At 33.4% G+C, this 14205-nt stretch overlaps 1 long non-coding RNA gene and 1 other non-coding gene across 10 annotated transcripts; both read right to left on the bottom strand.

Annotated features, from left to right (window-relative positions):
* Positions 1–421: 421 nt before the first annotated feature.
* Positions 422–4373, bottom strand: LOC110876913. 9 transcript variants are annotated; one of them, XR_004868134.1, is made up of 12 exons: positions 4137–4373; positions 4036–4076; positions 3873–3931; positions 3545–3574; positions 3317–3458; positions 3080–3124; positions 2716–2790; positions 2541–2636; positions 1910–2314; positions 1617–1828; positions 914–1012; positions 422–709 (listed from the first exon to the last, which is right to left on the bottom strand). It is a non-coding gene; the product is annotated as an uncharacterized LOC110876913 (transcript). The 9 variants fall into 9 exon arrangements; XR_004868135.1 differs by having other exon boundaries at positions 3873–3911; XR_004868129.1 differs by having other exon boundaries at positions 422–509; positions 639–709; positions 3873–4062.
* A 7684-nt stretch (positions 4374–12057) lies between these two features.
* LOC110875083 lies at positions 12058–13953 on the bottom strand. The gene is made up of 2 exons (XR_002556502.2): positions 13715–13953; positions 12058–12335 (listed from the first exon to the last, which is right to left on the bottom strand). It is a non-coding gene; the product is annotated as an uncharacterized LOC110875083 (long non-coding RNA).
* Between the last annotated feature and the right edge of the window lie 252 nt (positions 13954–14205).

Raw genomic sequence — 14205 nt, 5'->3', positions numbered from 1 at the left:
TTATATGCTGAACATTATAAACATGCTAACAAAATTACAACGATAAACATTAATTGACATAATGTTGAACATTATCAAACAATATGTGGCAGTAATGCCCAAATGGTCCAATTCTTTGTTAATCTCACGATAATGTTTTTGTATAATTTTTCTTTACTTTTGTAGGAGGAAGATGGGTGTTTCATATAGATTGACAATAATTATATTTAAAAAAATAAAATGTTATTGACGATTACAAAAATGAAAACATACCATTTGTTTAGCACGTTGACTGTTTAACAGATATTAAAAGTTCGAATAATTTCCATTCAATTTTCAGACACGCACAACCATATTTGTTGTACGTTTGTAAATTACAAAACTACCCATCTAATAAGTAAAAGATAAATAAAAAAATTGTACAAAACCTGCCAGGTTGCAATGCAATCAATATACCACTAAGGCTCTTCCTTATAATTATTGGTGATCAAACACGTTGTGCATATAAGCACAGGTAGTTCATGCATAACCTTCATTTAATACAATGTAAATAAAAAATATGAATTCATATATCATCACTGCGTTTACTGAACCAAAAATACTTACTAAAAGTGAAATTAAGCTAAATTAGACTGATTGATCACATGACGAATACCTACTGGTTCTGTCAAATAGGGGTGGTGGCTGAGAAGTGGAATCCAACGCTGGTGGAAGAACCTCATTCACGCTACTGCAAAACAACACATTTTACCATTGATAAAAAAAACCAAAAAATATTTGTTAATTTTTTATACAGATGACTTTGTATTGAGAAAGGGTTTGATTGAACACCCTTTTGTGAAGATCATGAATTTGAGTTTCATAGGTTTTTGTTTAATTAATTAAAAAGTATTTTCAGATATTTATCAAAAAATATTTAAGCTAATAAAGTTACCTGCATTACCACCATGTCTACTACTGGAACATCAAATTCCCTTTGATCAAGTGTCAACACTTCAGCCAATGGAAGACACTAATCAAACCTGCCATTAATCTTCATAAACAAACAAATAGGTAAATGTGATACTTGATTATGTAAAAATCCAATCACCAAATAGAAGGCACTAATAAACTTTTGGTACCCATTAAACTAATGGCATTAATAAAAAAAACGTAAAACAATATATAACCTCCAAATCAATCAAATTAAACTAATGGCATTAATAAAAAAACATAAAACAATCTATAACCTAAAAATCAATAAATATAGAGAGAGAATGCAGGGCCGACCCTGAGAATTTGTGTACCCTGTTTGAGCTCGAAAAAATGTGCCCATAAACGTTAACGAAATTGGGTATTGGGAGGTCTAAATCTAATGACAATGGGCTAGTAAGTAATCTAAACCTTAAAAATAGTTTTGTAAGTGGGCCTATGGTGGCGTTTGTATGAGTATACCCTATTAATTTATTTATTTTACATATACATATCATTTTTTTTAAATAACATGTCCTTCGAAATATCGGGCCCTGGCCGGTGGTCCTACTCGCCCACCCTCAGGGCCGGCCATGAGAGAATGCATATGAATTTCGTATGTGTGTGTATGTATGTTTGTATATACACTCACAAGCACGATTATTTGGAAATGAAACGTAGCGTACCTATTCTTGTTCCCTCTTGTGCACTATAATAATCACTTTTATATTTGTTTGGACTATGTGACACAAATCTTGATGTAGAGTGATTCAAGCCAACAAAATCCAATGAATTTCTTAGTAATTCTTTATCTTTTTGGGAAAATATTGGAAGCTTGTCCCCAACTCTCTCCGGCATAGATTTAGTATACTCTCCAAAAAATATTGGATCCAAGAACCTAAACAATGTATTCACATCATGCAAAATATAACATAATTACATAAATAAGTATTTAGAAATAAAGTATAAGTCAACGTACCATCCAAGCTGAAAGTCAACATGCCTTGCTGCTGCAGCTATATCTTCTTCTTTATCTGTTAAGGCCTATGCCCATTCACAATCAACAACCAATCCTACTTCTCCACCTTGCAGATCCTTTTTTTAGTTCTATAAATAATTGTATTACTAACTGATTTTGTAAAACAATTTAGTATTCACCTTAAGTTTTGTTCTATATATTGAAACAGCTTCTGCATGGGCCAAAAGCTGGTGGTGGGCAACCAAATATGGTTCGGCTGAGTGACTGTCACTTCTTCCGGTTGCAAATAAACCAGTAGAATATCTGTTTACTGCTGTCTCAAGGGGTTCATTGATTGTAATCCACTTCTTCACTCTATCACCAAAACTTGCAAAGCAAGTTTCTGCATAGATCGCGAAATACTTTCTGCTTGTTTGGTACATGCATAAATTTAAAAAAAATAATAATGTAACAGATTTAAGTAATAAGATAATTAATTTAAATAGAACAATTTAGGACACTGAGTATTTGATTACAATTTAGGCAACTTTTGACCTGTTTATCCCGTCCTACCCATTATCAATAAAATACAAACCGAAGTGACACGTTTCATATTTAAGATTGTGGGTAAGGACAAAAAACAGAAACTTACACTATTGAGTCACTCAACCACCCTCCCATCGAGTCATTAAGATACAATAGAAGATCCCAATGGTATAACCTTACACACGGGCACACAGCTCAATTCCTGCAATAGTATATTTGCAATTTATTTGTAACAACTTAATCTTCATGGTAGAAAAAAAAACAATTTTATTAGTTCATACCCTTTTCTAGAAGGTAGTTTATAAGATTATTGTAATACATGATCCCTTCATAGTTGACTTGGGTTCCCAGCCCATCTGTAAAGAAAAAGATACAGTTTTTACAGGAACCACTTTCATCTTGAACCATTGGCCTAAAGCCCTAAACTATGTAAAAGAAACACAACATACCCAAACAAAAGAAACTGATAACAACATTCGCCTCTATGTCTAAATACTACGAAAAAAATAAACATATTGGCAGCCACCAAAGTATTTAAAAGTTTTCTGTGAGGCCAACCAAATAGTAAATAACTCCAAAGCCCACCAAAATAAACATTGGTTGCAACCCGTTTTACAAACTAATAATCATTTATAAACCTTATACCTGAGACGATACAACTTGGCTAAGAGTTTCACCATCACATCTAACCTAAAACCAACACCAAACACAAAACAATAACATTCAGTTAATTAGGTATTCCAATAGCTTATATATGCAATCTTGATTTTAGTTATAGTTGTTCAATCCATCAGATTAAAGAGCCATCAAATAAACTCCCAAACCTTAAAAACATAACTTTAATCAGAATATGTAAAGCTTTGTTTAAACAAATACACTTACCAGCCTTGTTTAGACCAGGGCCCAACAAACAGGGAATCTGCTTGATAACAGATTCAGAAGCCAAAAAAACCACCATCTTTTTGTTCTTGTTGAGTTTCTTAAGTCCTTCAACATCCATGTATTCACAACCGATCTTTTAAGCCTGTAAATGTCAACAAACGTAAATGTATACACATGTGTATGTCATAACTTCTATCAAAGATTTGTGACAAACTAAAAGAATATTACCTCTTCTACATGTTGAGCATCCCCAAGTACCTAAAAGTATGATGAAAAAGAATTGCAATCGGTATCACAAATGAATTCAAAGTCCAACTCGAGTTTCAGTTTGATCTTAATTTGTACTTACAATCGCATTCATTCAGATAAATCAATAGATAACTTAGGGTTTGTGAATTAATCATAGATTTGAATGGTAAAAAGATTAAACATACATTAAAGCTTATAAAACAGAAGAAAACATACCTTTAGATTAAATAGAGGATGAATTAGACAACATGATGGATTGAGAAAAAAAATACTGATCGATGATGTTAAACAGAAAAAAGAGGAATACCTCTGAGAACGATGAATATGAGCTGCAGATTATCGAAAACTGTGTGGATCGATGATGTTCTAAGATTAGATGATATCGAATACTTGTGAGCGTGATGATGCAAACCGCCGATAACTGTCACGGTAATAAGAGTGTGTGCTCTGAGAAGAATACTGAGACATACCTAAATCGTCGGAATCGTCTTCCACATCTTCACAAAAGAATCTGAAGATTAAACATGTGAAATTTATGTAAAACATACACAAATCAAACAATAACACATACCGATTGATGAAGAAAGATTGAAAGGAAAGGGTTCTGCAACTCATTCTTCTTCGGATTATGCAATAGCAGAGAAAGAAGCGTGGAAGCGTGATTTGAATTTCAAAACTCTAGGGTTTGAAGTTTCATCTGATTAGATGGCGTGAAGGAGAGGTTGGATGGCGTGCAAAGAAGCTGCATGGTTTAATTGAGGGAGAAGGTTTAGCCCAATTAAATAGCTGCAGGGATATTAATTAAGCACGCATAAAGTTAAAAAGAAACAATTACAATTTTTGTTTAAAATCTGTATGTGTTATTGGTTAACTTATGTATGTATGTGTGCATGTATGTGGTCATGTATGTGTTTTAGAAAAAAGATGACATCATTTTTTCAAGAATTGACATCACCCTTTTTAAAATACCTGCCTATGATTGGGGGAGGGCTGTTTTAAGACATCAGCCTTAATCCCCATTTATTAGATAAGTAGATACATATATTATTGTTCTGTTTGTTAATTTATTTAAATAGATTGATAAAAAGACTAAACTACCCTTGTGTGATATGATTTCACAAAAACATTTAACTGGGTTAGGGCCAAAGGACATAACGTGTAACATCTGAAAACATTAAGTACAAAAGTCATCAATTTTAAGACAAATGACACTACTTGAAATTTGGTATAAAGATAAATGAGAAAATTTGTAATTCACTCTAAAAATGAGTAGAAACTATTCCAATAAAAAAATTATTTTTGTAAAAAAAATTTTTAAACCTTTTTTTAACTGTTTTTTTAATGTTTTTAGTTTTTGATTTTTTTTTATTAAAAATACTTCTAAAAGTATATATAAAGAAAAGCGCCAAAAAATTTTTAAAAAAATTGATTTTTAACATGTTAAGTTAAATTGTTAAGAGTGTTCCCCGGTTCCTGATGACTGTCGTAAGGGTCATGCAAAAACCTAATTAAACTAAGTAGATAACGAAAGTTGGGTGTCGTATCCACGAGGAATATGTGGTTAGTGTTGAAAGAAACTAAGAAACTAACTATAAGAAAAGATATCAGATTTATAAAATGTAACTTCCTCCAGACTTCAGGTTCTAGGTTTCACAAAACTCAGTTTTACCCAGTTAATTGGTCATCACATAGACATGATACTGGAAAGTTAGTTAATTTAATATGATAATCAAAAATAGGTCTTTGTCATCAGATCTTTTATAATTTGATTAACTCTGTTTACTAGCGTGAGTCAACCTACTCTATGTCACCCAACAAGTTACTAGGTTTTGTCATCAACCGAACAAGTTGTAAAGCAAGAACTCAAAACACATGCAAATAGTTCAAAGAAATCAACACATCAATTTATTCATACAACTTTGTCAAGGTCAAAAATACATCCAAACCTGAGTATAAACTGAATAAAATAAAAACCTAACTGAACCGTCGCCTAGAGGAAGCCACGAAGAGCCTAGCCGCTCATGATAGTCTTCACAGCTTCAGTTGTCATCCCGAGTTGATCAAACATGTAGAAGTGGCTTGGGATATCGAATGATAATGCACAATTCGTTCCTTTTTTTTATCTTTTTAATTGACGGCCATTGCCTCCTTTGTATTAATCTTGATGTTAAAGAAGTCTGCCGTCAAAACTCAAAAGAGATCAAGCCCACATATGTCATGATCCTCCAAAGCCCACACAGCAAATGTCCACATCTCCTTTTTATGATGTCTTTTTCTCGCTGCCAACATGTATGCGTGTACATATATTGTTTGATGATGGATCATGAACTTTTGTGATGTTCCAAAATATAATAATCCCCTCAAAGTATTCTCCCTATACGGCCCAAAAGAGAAATCCATTTTTTAATCCAATAAATACTACGAGAAAAGTTCAGGCTTTAGCCTAGTGGTCAAGAGAAATTAACTCTTGTGTAAAGACCAAGGTTCAATCTTTTGGAGGTGTATATTTAGGGAGAACAATCTTTGCTGTTCAAAAAAAAAAAAATATTACGAGAAATTCGTCCCTGATGTGTTGACTGGTTCCTCGAAAAAGTCCTATTAGTGATTGTCGGCCTTCGTGGCATGATCACAGCTATTCTCCACGTGTCGCCTGACTTGTTCAATTGATTTTCTTTTGTTTCGCGTCTCGCATCAACTTGTCGAATCCATGTTTTAGCTCGTTTACTCTCGTTAACTTGTTTAAGACCTGTTAAGCACAAACACACAAACATATAATAAATATATAAATACTATGACTTAACGTATTTAACACAATAAAACTCGACGTTAACTAGGACTAACTACACATATTTTAACTCACATCAGTTCCCCACCTTTTTGTGTTTTAGTGATCTTCACTGTGTTATTTGTGGGTTTTGAGTGTGTTTTATGGCTGAAATTGTGGTGTTTTATAACTTTGTACACTTTGTAGAAAAAATGTACTTTGTAGCCGAACCCTACCCATATAGGGTGGGGTTAGTGTAAACAGGAGTGGTTTTGTGAGTAGTGTAAGAAGTGTTTTAAGTCCTTAGATCTTGTAGTTAATGGTTGAGATCAAAAGGGGCTTAAAATGTAAATTATCTTTTATTTTTTTGACAAATTTGGCTAGATTAGGGGTAATAATGTCTTTTTATATTGTATTGTTTAAATAAAGAAACTGCCATCAACTTTAATGCACATGCAAGTTCCACCATCTTTTTTGAACGTCAATAACATTTTATACATAACGCTTTTTTTAAAAAAAAATTACACCACAATAACGAGTTTTTTTATCTTTAATATGAGTACCATATTGCTATATTTATATAGAGAAAAAAAATATGTATAAAATGATATGAAGCCTACAAGAATGCAGATTTAAAACACCATACGAATAACATATACTGGAATGCATGTGTAAAACACCATACGAATAACAACTACTGGAATGCAGGTGTAAAACACCATGAATGCTGGTGTAAAACATCATACGAAGAACACATACTAGAATACAGGTTTAAAACACCATACGAAGAAGATCTACTGGAATTGCAGGTATAAAACACCACACATAATGTGCAATGCAATCATTCCAGATGTTAAAACACCATGACTGTATTACGATTCAAGTCGTGGTGTTTTTAGAATATGAATAGTGTTTATATTTTCAAAATAATCAAAATCATTCCAGATGTTAAAACATTCTGACTGTATTGGATTCAAGTTGTGGTGTTTTTTTGGAATTCATATGGTGTTTTATAGATGTGAATTAAAAAATACGAACTGATGATTCAAAAAAATAGGAACTATAATTTCCTTCGATTTCTATGAATCAGGCAATAATGATTTATAAAATCTCTGAGTTCGTATATAAAACTGAATTCGTAAATCTTTGAAAAAATATCACTAACCTAAAATAACTCACTGGAGGTTACAAAGATTATTTTATCAATTAATTGAACTTTGAGGTAAATTACATTATTATCCGTTTTAATAATTAAATTAAAGGACACATGTCAACACCATATTATTTCCTATACTTCTCATACTATTAACTTTTTTTACAGGATTCTTAACCTGAGAACATAAATATACTGTTATAAGAGCATTCTCATCCAAACCATTAAAATATGTGAGAGGTAGTTTTTATATTATAAAGGGTATAAAAAATGGTTGTGAGTGGAGGAGAGAGAAAATGTTACTGTTCATCTCTATATTTGGGGGGACACTGTTCACCCAGTATAATTTTTTTAATATATATTGAAAGTAGTTGTGAGTGAATCAGAGAGATAAATGTAATGATAATATTATTTAATTGAAAAGAAGAGAGAAAAAATATTTGTTTTTAGTGAAAATATATTGATATAGGAGTTGTTTTTTAGTGGAATGTATGTATAATTTGATGGATTGGATGAGGATACTCTGAGCATTCACATCCAATCCATCAAATTATACATACATTCCACTAAAAAACAACTCCTATATCAATATATTTTCACTAAAAACAAATATTTTTTCTCTCTCCTTTTCAATTAAATAATATTATCATTACATTTATCTCTCTCCTTCACTCACAACCACTTTCAATATATATTAAAAAAATTATAGTGGGTGAATAGTGTCCCCTTAAATATACAGATGAACAGTAACATTTTCTCTCTCCTCCACTCACAACCACTTTTTATACCCTTTATAATATAAAAACTCCCCCTCACATATTTTGATGGATAGAATGTGAATGCTCTAAAGTACATCACCTCTCTTTAACTCATTTAGGTGTGGTTATATTACAACGACCTTACAACATAAATATATATCTTACAAAGACCAGTTATAGTGAAGTAGCAATTAATGTTACAACATAAATATATCTTACAAAAACCACTTATGGTAAAGTAGAATTAATGTAATAAAGAAGGCAGGTGTGACCGCAAATATAGGAAAATAATCAAATATTAATGATGTAAACTACAAACAAATTTGCTAAATATGAACAAGCCCAAAGTAATAACTTAATATCTGGCCATGACATTATAGCCTGGTGATATTTTGTGATGAATTAAGGTTTAGGAACTATGAGGTCTTGGGTTTGATTCCCACAAAGGAGGGTTTTTCTCAGAATTATTAGGTTTCCTTCTGAATTGGTGTATAGACATTATAGCCTAGTGGAGATGGATATAATCAGGTGGTTCCGCTGGTGGCACGATAATACTCTAATAATCCGTCAGTAATCCAAGTTGCCGTTAAAAAAAGTAACTTAATATCTGGCCGATGTGGGAATAAGTGAATAACCTACTTAATAGAGGCATATGTCTCTTTGAGAGTAGATCCCAAGTTCAAATTTGAACAATGAAGTATTGTAAAGTTATTAGTATAAAGTAGAGTAGAGTAGAATTTGTTGTTAATGTAAGTTGCTTGTTGCTAATGTCACATGCCACAACGTCAAATGTGTTGTTATCTTGTGTTGAAACTTGTTAAGAATATTCATTGTTATTTCATTAACGGGTATCAAACAAGAATATAAATAATTGGTTACCTTCTTAATTTCGCTTGAATCATAGAAATCACTTATTTCCCAACACAAAATCCGTGTATGATAAGTTGTCTGATTGGGTAGAAGGTGTGTTAATGAAGTTCTCTTTTAAAAAAAATTAAACTATAATTTACTCCAAAAAGTTAAAATTGTCGACTGACACCAACATTTTTTATAACCATGTGCACACTGGTCAGCAAATGTTAGACCCCTACTATTTTTTTCAAGATAACATTACTTGTCCATGTGTTTACTCTAAACACCTTTCAATTATACCTGAAATCAAATTTAATGCATCTTGTTAAAGTACGATATGGTTCTCAAGAATCTCATTAGGTTATGGGGTGTGGACTGTGGTTCCTCCTTCCCCAAAATTTACCTTAATGTCACATCACCCTTCATTTCACCTTACCATCCTCCCAAAACATAGGGTGTGATTCCCCTTCCTCTCTATTCCATTATTTTATTTCTTTTTTTAAATACCTAAATTCTATAAAATATAAAAAGTTTTCATTAATTAAAAAAAGTTACATAGCCTAGAAAAGAAAGACATAGTTTCAAAAAAAAAACAAAAAAAAAAAAAAAAAAAAAAAAAAAAAAAAAAAAAACAAAAAACTAAAGCCCACTACCACTTCCTCCTAGCCATTTCTTCACGATTTTGTCCTTCATTTTTTAGAGTACTGCACGGTCTCTTTCTAGTACGTTTTCGATGTCGGTTCTCATGAGTCAGAGCTCTTCAGTTTATTGATTTTGTAGATCAAATTCGAGTCACCTCTTATTGAACTCAAGCCTCTCCTTTTCCCTTGCCGCCGCTTCTTCCTTTTCATTCTCTTTCTTTTTGTACCTTTCCTCCCGCACTGCCATAAAATGGTTGAATTTTTGTAGAATTGTATCAAGTTTTGATACATCACTCGAGCTCGTTCCCTTTGAACCTGAAGCCTTCTCATTGGCTGTTTTTTAGCATGATCCCTTCCAATTGGCCACTCTGATTCAGGAGTTGGAGCTTCATTTTCGAACTCGGGGTCATCGTTTATATTGATAGAACAACGTGCATCGGAATCATCCGCACTATAACTCCCCATCACACTTGTTTTAGATCTTTCGATTGTGATACGTCATTAGGCACCACTTTCCACTTTGGGCATTCTCTCAATATTTCATACGGCCTGATGTTATTCCATGGCCCATGTTTCTTGGTGTATTTGTCAATAGCCAACGACAAAAACACTTGCATCATTTGTACCACTTGGACGAGTGTTCCATGCATTTTGATATATACTCGCAAATAAACCATTTTTTCCTTTCATCTCTCTAAATTTTGAGCCAGCGGAATGAACAAGCTTTTTTTCTTCGACCTTTGTATTGTAAAAAACAGAAAAAAAATGTAGCCATGATTGGGGCTATAGTGCTGACTATGCACAGGACTATTAAGGTGAAAAGACAGGATGTATTCCGACGAAATGCTATTGATTCTAGGTTGATATAGGGGCCGTTGTATCAATTGAAAAAATTCTTTACAAACTTGGTTATAAAAGGCTTCACGTTTTCGATTAGTAGCTACACATTAAAATTTAGAAATATAATCATTGCTTAGAAATAAAATACAAAAAAAAAATTTTAATACTTTATTTAAAAATAAAATTAAAAATCATACCTATAATCAGATCGGTAGAAGCTTTAACCCACGCTCGTGCAAGCGTTTTCAACTCATCCGGGGTCCAAGGAATGCTTTGCGCCTTTCCGCTTCCCTCTTCTTGAGCTTGTGCTTGGTTTCCTCTTTGTGCTCGTTTTTTCCCCTTTCATGACCTTCGTGGTTTGTGGTTGCGTTCAGGTATAACACGTCATCTACGGCTAAAGAAACGAAATCGTGCTCGGGTGCGGTTTGAGTCAACGGTTGGGATGGTGGCATTTGTATTGCTTGTGATTGCATTTGCATAGCATGGTGGTGTTGTTGGTATAGCATTCGCCAAGAGTTTTGAGCTTGACTAAAACCGCCAAACGAATACGGATCCATCGATGTCGTGAGGTATACGAGTGGGGGTTGGGTCGAGGGAGTAGCGGGTGTGTTGGGAAAGAATGGAGGCGGGTTCCGTCAGCTCGAATCCATGATTTTTTTGGTATAAAATTGAAAAATAGTTTAAATAGGATTTTATTATTATTTTTTTTTTGTTTTTGACCGTTCCCAACGGCTCCAATTCAAATAGTCGGTTTTTTTTTTCATCGGGGAAGACGGGGGTGAGTCCCTGAGCTCACCGAAATCCAGACAGGGAAGGGGGGGGGGTGTTCTCCGACAGGAAACGGGCCACATCAGCCCCCCGATGCCGTTCCCGAGCCCACGCCCCATCGTCTTATTGGATAAAATGAAACTCCTCTTTCAACCCAATACGTAAAGCTTATTTCTAAATATATGGAAAGAAATATTAAATAATTAAACTAGTTTCACTACTTTTGTAGTGTCGATGTTATCCGATCTACCTACGTGTTAGTTCGATCATATATACACATATAATCATAATAGAATCATAAAAATCAGTTATAATTATAAAAAAAGAACTAAAGAAGCATAACCGAGTCATTGATTTAGTTGGTTTGGTCTGGTCAACTCACCTGTATTGTGGATGCCGCATATGTTAAATACCTATGTGATACCCACATTAACAATTCAAGTCTAGGCTTTGGGTATGTTTGGCAAAACTAGCTAGAAGCTGGTGGCTGGAAGCTGGTAGCTGTTAGCTGAAAGCTGGAAGCTGGTAGCTGTAGCTAGTAGCTGGAAGCTGTAAGCTGGTTAGATATTTAGGTGTTTGGCAGAGTAGTTGTAGCTTTTAATAAAAGGTATAAAATGACCAAAATGGGCATAACTAAAAAAACATAATACTAAACGTAATCTCTCTCTCTCTCTCTCACACACACACACACATATATATAATAGTTATTTCTCAAATGAATAAAACATGGTCATTTTCAATTAAATAAAACATAGTTTTTTTGACAGGTAAATAAAACATAGTTATTAACAAAAAGTCATAACATAATATAATACTATTAAATCATTAATGTCGTCCATTCCATATCAAAGTAACAATTTCGTTGCGAACATGTTTCATCTCATTCGACGTTCCTTCAAATACACCGCTAGTGCTTGTGTCATGGTTACGAACATCATGCAGTTTCGTTGCGAACATGTTTCATCTCTTCTCCCTTTCTCTTTTTAGAATCCATCTAGCAACCATGCATACATACACATGTACACAATTGCAAAATTAGAATTATGTCACAAAAAACTGCATTTTTTAACAGCATAATAAAATCCAGGCAATTCTGGGTTAACGGAGGTGGACTGTAATTGTTACAAAAGTGAAAGTACAGATACTGTTTTGGCAATTTTTAAACTAATGGACTATAATGGTTGTTTTCAACCAACCACGGGGACGGAAAACGTAATTAACTCTCATATTATATCTTAACATACAATTGACTATGTTTTCCTTACAGGTTGCAATGTGCAATTTTCCTACTATCAAAGATGTAGCTGATGTGGCAATAGCAGCAATGTTGTCTGGCATTCAGGTATGCATTTTTTAAATTATAACTTTGATGTTTTCTTTTGTTCTAGATTATGTTCAACTGACACTATAAAAAATGTGAATTTGTGACACAAAGTGGATAATGTTTTTGGTAGGTGTCAAGAGTTGAGCTGTTAGATGAGGTTCAAGTGAAAGCTATCAACCTTGCCAATGAAAAAGAATTGCCTGAATTTCTAACTTTAATGTTTGAATTAATTGGCACCAGTAATTTATTCTTGTTTGCATTACGGGTGTAAATGAGCTGTGCCGAGCCCGAGCTTGACCAGGCTCAGGCTCGAGCTCGATTAACTTATTCGAGCTCGGGCTCGATTAACTTGTGAGAGCTCGGGCTCGAGCTCGGCTCGATTCAAGCTTTGTTTTCTCAAGCTCGACCACATTTTCTAACAAAAATAAAATTATTACTACCGTAATCATATAAATCTTAGAATTAAGTGGTTGTATGACTCAACAATAGGGGTGCAAACGAGTCGTGCCGAGCCCGAGCTCGATTAACTTATGAGAGCTCAGCTCGATTCGAGCTTTGTTTTCTCAAGCTCGACCACATTTTCTAAGAAAAATCAAATTATTACTACGGTAATCATATAAATTAGTCATTAGCGCATCAGATAAGTCATCCTAAACATGTTTGCACCCCTGTATACACCTAATGATTCTATCCAGTTTCAGAACACAAGTCATTGAATGTTTAAAACAAGATCATGCCTTTTAGATTTTAATTTTTAAAAGTTAATTTAATTTTTTTTATATTGGAATATCCCCTCCTGTAACTATCAGTTAAAGCCCCCTAACTTTGCAAATATGATAATCGATAAAACCCCACCGATTAAACAAATACTCAAAGAGGGTGAATTGTGATATACCCTAATCATACCATTTGTTCTTCGATCACATGAAGAAAAACTAAAATCCAGAATCTGACGATTACACAACATGCTTTTGTTGACTCATTCACGTTCCAGTTTGAAATTGTAACAAAAGATGATAATCAATTCAATTAAATAAGAACATGCATACCTGGCTTTTGCTTGCGATCGATCCTTTCTTCAATTTGGGATGATGAGGGTTGTAGGTTATTTAAGTAATTTAAACCTTAAAAGCTTGTAGGTTTTTTAAACGCTACTTTAATCAGCGTTTCAAAAAAGAGCTTTTCAAGTAATCTAAAAGCCTGAAGCTTGTTTCAACCAAACAAGGCTTTTATTGGGCCTGAAGCTTTTTCTTTAAAGCCTGAAGCTTGAAGCTCCTAAAAGCTCCTAAAAGCTTGTTGCCAAACATACCCTTTGTGTACATACATATGAAACGATATTCTATTCTATATTATATATAATAACAATTGATGAAATATGTTAGCGACACTATAAAAATTTAACCCTGAAGTAATTAAGTTTCATTTTTAATTACAATGATAGTATTTGTTTACATTTTGTTCTGTTGTTTGATGTGAAGTTATGTGTTTATATTAGGGCTGGCAATTTTACATGAATACACGACACGAATCTACACGAAGT

This window comes from Helianthus annuus, chromosome 9 (assembly GCF_002127325.2).
Source record: "Helianthus annuus cultivar XRQ/B chromosome 9, HanXRQr2.0-SUNRISE, whole genome shotgun sequence".
Taxonomy (NCBI): domain Eukaryota; kingdom Viridiplantae; phylum Streptophyta; class Magnoliopsida; order Asterales; family Asteraceae; genus Helianthus; species Helianthus annuus.
This window is presented reverse-complemented; position numbering and strand designations above follow the sequence as displayed.